Source organism: Vitis riparia, chromosome 6 (genome assembly GCF_004353265.1).
Source record: "Vitis riparia cultivar Riparia Gloire de Montpellier isolate 1030 chromosome 6, EGFV_Vit.rip_1.0, whole genome shotgun sequence".
Classification (NCBI taxonomy): domain Eukaryota; kingdom Viridiplantae; phylum Streptophyta; class Magnoliopsida; order Vitales; family Vitaceae; genus Vitis; species Vitis riparia.
Window position 1 is genome coordinate 12,199,035 of NC_048436.1, and position 6,021 is coordinate 12,205,055.

Consider the following 6,021-nt stretch of genomic DNA (forward strand, 5'->3'; position numbering starts at 1 on the left):
GCTAGGATGGTTGGGCACTCATCTACCACATGATCACATGATTGGCAAATGGTGCATGGCATGACATGGGCTTGTGTCTCGGAAATGGCTTGGACTTCGTGCATTTTTTTCAACTCAAGTTCTTCCAACCTCCTTGCCATTGTTGCCACCTTAGCTTTCATGTCCATGTCTTCACTTAACATGTATATTCCACCCTTTGGATTTACAGGAGCTTTCATCCTTCCCATTTCTCTTGAGTTGGGCTCATCCCATCCTTTTGATACCTCAGATACATAACTTAAATAGTCCATGGCTTCTTCCGGATTCTTACTCATAAAATCTCCCCCACACATGGTTTCAAGAATTTGCTTCATGGAGGAAGACATCCCATCATAAAAATAGCTCACCAAGAGCCATGTATCAAAGCCATGATGAGGACAAGCATTGATGGCCTCCATATACCTTTCCCAACATTCATAGAACTTCTCATTTTCTTTTACAAAAAAGTTTGAGATTTGTCTCTTCAACCCATTGGTCCTATGGGTGGGGAAAAATTTCTTCAAAAATTCGGCCTGAAGATCTACCCAATTTCTTATGCTCCTTGGCCTTAAATAGTTAAGCCACATCTTTTCCTTGTCCTTCAAAGTAAAAGGGAATAGCTTGAGTCTCATCAAGTCTATTGAAGCTCCTCCCTCTCTAAAAGTAATGCACACCTCCTCAAACTCCTTGATGTGGGCATATGGGTTCTCACTCTCCATTCCATGGAAATTTGGTAGGAGGGGCACAATATGGGGCCTTATAATCAGCTGCTCAAGAGGAGGTACGATGCATGAGGGTGCACTCATCCTTGATGGGTGCATTCTATCCCTCATGGATAGATATGCATTTGGATTACCCCCTCGACCGTGTTGAGAATTCTGATCCTCTTGTGGAGGGTCCATGATGGTTACACAGATATCCAACTTTGTGTCTTGAGGATTCTCTATCCTTACTCCCTCTTGGTTCCGAATCCAATAGGGCATGCATAAGTTACAACTTCCCTAAAAACAAAACAAAGACAACAAAAACAAAAGAAAGCTAGAAGAAAGTTAAGGTTAGAAAGAAAATGAAAGTAAACTTAACAAAATGAATTCTACAATTAAAAGAAAGGAAATGAAGTTAGTGAAAAAGGAATTCACCAAACTTGTGATGGAAATCACAAGTAGCCTCTAAAAAGTTGTATCACTGTATCGTGGCACCATCCCCGGCAATTGATTACTACTCAAAAAGTGATATTTCATAGCTTGTAATTAACTCTTTTAAACACTTTTGAGTAGTAGTTATTGCCTTTTAACCCAATTAACATGTTAAGGACCCTTGCAATCAATTCTAATCAAATTGTGTTAAGTTTTGGTGTTTTGATAGCTTTTTGATCACCAAAGCAATATGAGATTGAGGAGAGTTATTTGGAATCCATGGCAAAGCAATGGGAAGCTCAGAGGCATGAAGAACCAAAGCTTTGAAGTCCTTTGCCTTAAGCAAATCCGGAATACAAGGAGGGGAAGCAAAGAGAAATCTGCCATGAAGCATTCTTGATGACAGTCATGTCAGCCACTTTTGGAGCACTTACTGAAGTCCAATTTATTCATACTATATGTCATTTTAAATCTTAGGAAGTTATCAATCCAATGCTTCAAACGGTATGCAATTCGGAGTTGAAATGAAGGAGTTACAGCCATTGGAATCCGATCACTCCAAGCTGAAGGAAGAATTTTGCACAGCGTTGCGCAATCACCCTTTTGTTGCGAAATGATTTCGCAGCCTTTTTGCACAGTGTTGTGGAATTCCCCCTGAAGTTTCACGAAAAGTTGGAAGCTGATCTCTGCAAGCTGAAAGACCACTTCGCAGCGGTGCGAAATCAGCCATTTGTTGCGAAGTAATTTCGCAGCCCTTTTTGTGCATCTGCGAAATTTCGCAAACCTCATTTTCACCTGCGAAATGGTCCTTAGTGCTTCCCGATATTTGCAACTGACACTTTGAGATATTTTTCTTCTGATATTTTTGTGTCTAAATTTCCATTTTCTCCTTGTATTCAGCCACTCATGTAATTCCTTAGCTAGGAAGTATCCAAGGAAGGGTAAATTACCTTCCTATATAAACTCTCTTGTAAACACTAAAAAGACACTCTCAGGGAGCTTTCTCCAAGAGATCCATCATATAATATATCATATATAGAATTAAAGAACAGAGCACTTGCTCTATTTTTCATATATATTCTTGTTTTCTCGTTAGTTTTCTTTCTAGCCAATCAAACTCTGAGGATTTTTCCTCTGAGGATGAGAGGCTAGGCTCTTCGTATCTTGGAGTGAGGAAAGCCGGGTAAGTTTCCTCATGCATAAATTGGAAGTTTTGTTGTTTTAGTTTTTAATGAAGAGATAGAGTGACCCGTTAATGGTTTTTATCTTTTTAGTTAACTTAAAACGTCTTTAAATCACCTGGGCCAACACTTGGTAAGGCAAGTGATCTTTATCCATGGAGATTCACTAGTTTACCCCTTGCGAGCCTCTGGGAGGTGACTTGAAGGTAGGATTTTCTAGAATTGCCAACACTTGGTAAGCTTTTGGACTCCAAGGAGACATCCATTAGTTATCTCTTGCGAGCTTTTCACGGGTAATCCAAGGTTAAAGATCACCTTGAATGGCAAGTGCTAGGTGAGAGGTATGAGCCATTGCAAGGTGCATCAATGAGAGAGATTTAGTGTTTGAACCCATTAATGGGAAGCATCTATACAACAGCGGTTGGAGAAGGAACTAAATGTTAATTCTCTAATGCGAGGAAAAGAAACAAGTGACCGAAACTCCCTTTTTGTATGAGGAATCTAAGCCTAGTGATCTGAAACTCCAAGAAACACTTTTCTTTGTAAGTAAAATTAGTTACTATTTTTGGTTAGATTAAAACCAATCCTTTTTCCACCAAAGTTTATGTTTTCTTTTAAAGCTAACCTTGAAATGAAAAGGCACCAATTCAGCTTTGAATTAATATCATTTGTGAAGTGAAAACCCATCCCAATGAACGATCCTAGAGCCACTATGATATAGTAGCTTTGTTTTTGCTACCCTAGTATATGGTGTAATAGGTTATAGATTTTGTTGATTACTCTCTCAATCAAGGAGCACCAGTTGGACACGAATCAGCTGAGACACCAATTAGGCATGATCAGCAATGGCGCCATTTTGATTCATGCCCAGTTGCGTATTTTAATCAAAAAAATATTTATAAATCCTATGACCTCATACTAGTGTAGCAAAGCTACTATAGTATAGTAGCTCTAGGGTCGAACTCTGGGATGTGTTTTCATTCTACCAGTGATAGACTCAAGATTAGAAATTGAATCTGATGATTTCCTTTGTCAAAAACTTAAAGTTTAAAAGAAAATAAAATTTGTTTTGAAAGTGGTGTTTGGAACTAAACTAACATAGAACTAGGTAAAAATGGAAGAAAAAAAGTCTCCCGGAGCTAAAGGTTTCTAGGATCAAGTTCATAATGCAAAGTGGGAAATTCCGAATTTTTCTCCTCGTATTGGGGACAACAACATAAAGGATGGTTGTTTCCCAAACCGGTATAGGTTTAACAATGAAGATTTAATCCATAAAAAGTCAATAGAAATGGTAGTCAAGTTCCATTAATGGCTTTAGACACTATGGGTCTTCACCTTGAGCCACTTTCCAATGGCTCGTACATGATAACTAATGGTCTTATATGGATCTAGCAATAAGTATCCATAAAGACCTAAAAGCTTATCATGTGTTGGCCATTCAAAGCGATTCTAAGGGATTTAAAGCAAAACTTTAGATTTAAAAACCATTTATGAACTCCAACTACCTGTATTTAATGCATGAGAGTTTTCCACTTTTGCATATAGACTTTTCACCTAGCTTCCTTCACTCCAAGAAACCAAAGGTTTAGCCTCTCATCCTCTGGGAAAACATCCTCAGAGGTTGTTTGGCTTCCAAGAAAAAGAAAATATAAGAGAGAAAAGGAAAGCAAAGAGAGTTATGTATTTTTCCCCAAAGGAAAATTTCACTAAGTGTAAAATATACAATATATGTTTCAAGAGATGATTTCCACCCCTCTTATAGTCTTTACAAAGCAAAGCCTGTGATTGGCTAATTACAGGGATAAGAAAGGAATTTACATCAAAAAATACAAAAGAAAAGATCTCATGTGGAGTCGGCAGAACAGAGGAGATTTCGCACCAAAGTTGCATGAACAATACAAGGTGCGAAATTCGCACTTACAAGGGCTGGTGTGAAATTCACACTTTTGAGCTCCTTCTATGAATGGCAATATACCACTATAGGTACTTGATTGGTCAGCAATTCCGAGCCTGATTCGCATGGAAATCCAGTCGGGTCATTTAATAAAAAACATTTATAAAACCTATGACCTCATACTAGTGTAGCAAAGCTACTATAGTATAGTGGCTCTAGGGTCGAACTCTGGGATGGGTTTTCATTCTACCAGTGATATACTCATGATTAGAAATTAAATTTAATGATTTCCTTTATAAAAAACTTAAAGCTTAAAAAGAAAATAAAATTTGTTTTGAAAGTATTTGAACCTAAATTAACATAAACTAATTAAAAATGGAAGAAAGAAAGTTTCTCGGAGCTAAGGATTGCTAGGATCAAGTTTAGAATGCAAAGTGGAAAATTCCGGATTTTTCTCCTCGCATTGGGGATTTAACCTATAGTTATTTCCCGAACCGGTGTAGGTTTAACAATGAAGATTTAATCCATAAAAATCAATAGAAATGGTAGTCAAGGTCCATTAATGGCTTTAGACACTATATAGGTCTTCACCTTGAACCACTTTCCAATGGCTCGTACATGATAACTAATGGACTAATATGGATCTAGCAATAAGCATCCATAAAGACCTGAAGCTTACCATGTATTGGCCATTCAAAGTGATTCTAAGGGATTTAAAGCAAAAATTTGGATTAAAAAGCCATTTATGAACTTCAACTACCTGAATTTAATGCACGAGCGTTTTCCACCTTTTCATCTGGACTTTTCACCTAGCTTCCTTCACTCCAAGAAACCAAGAGTTTAGCCTCTCATCCTCTGAGAAAACATCCTCAGAGGTTGTTTGGCTTCCAAGAAAGAGAAAATAGTAACGAGAAAATAGAAAATAAGAGTGCTCTGTATATTGCTAAGTGTTCAGCTTAACACTCGGGTTCCATGTCTTCAAGAGGTGATTTCCACCCCTTATATAGTTTTTACAGAAGCAAAGCTTTTCATTGGCTTGATACAAGGAGAAGAAAGGAAATTACATCAAAAGAAACTTAAGAAAATATCTAAAGTGGAGTCAGCAAAAATAGAGGAGATTTCGCACCACGCAAGGGGTGTGCGAAATTAAAGGAGGTGTGCGAAATTCGCACACCATTCAGAAGGTGTGCAAAATTTTCGCACACCTGGAGCAGTTTTCTTCCGAAGGTCATAACTTCCTCGTTTCAGCTCCAAATCGTGCACGGTTTGAAGCGTTGGATTCTTGACTTCTTGAGCTTTGAAACGGTATATAGCATGTAAAAAATGGACTTCGGGAAGTGCTCCAAAAGTGCCAAAGAACACTGCAGCTGCTGTCCTCAGATTTCCTCCTTGCTTCTCTTTTGATTTTCTTTGCTTTTCTTTGCTTTTCTTCTTTGGTTGGCTTGTGTTAATGATCCAAAAAGATGTCAAAAAACTAAAACTAGCCACAAATATGATTATAAGTCATTGCTAGGTCCTTAACATGCCAATTGGAATAAAGGTGAAGAATTACTACACAAAAGTGCTTAAAACATAATGACTTAAAGGTGTAAAATGACACTTTTGGGTAGTAATCACTCCCCCCAACTGACACATTGCTCGTCCCTGAGCAATGAAGGAGAGAAAAAGAAAGAAAAATAGATAATAATAATTCACAAAATCATGCTGATCACTCCAAAAAATAATCAAGTGGCATGATTGGATCAAACTCTCACATGGCAAGTCAAAGATATAAAACTCAATCATCAACAAG

The 6,021-nt window shown here is 37.8% G+C and overlaps 1 non-coding gene across 1 annotated transcript; it reads left to right on the plus strand.

Moving 5' to 3' along the window:
• Positions 1-402: 402 nt before the first annotated feature.
• LOC117917173 lies at positions 403-509 on the plus strand. Its single transcript, XR_004651639.1, has one exon. It is a non-coding gene; the product is annotated as a small nucleolar RNA R71 (small nucleolar RNA).
• The last annotated feature ends 5,512 nt before the right edge of the window (positions 510-6,021 follow it).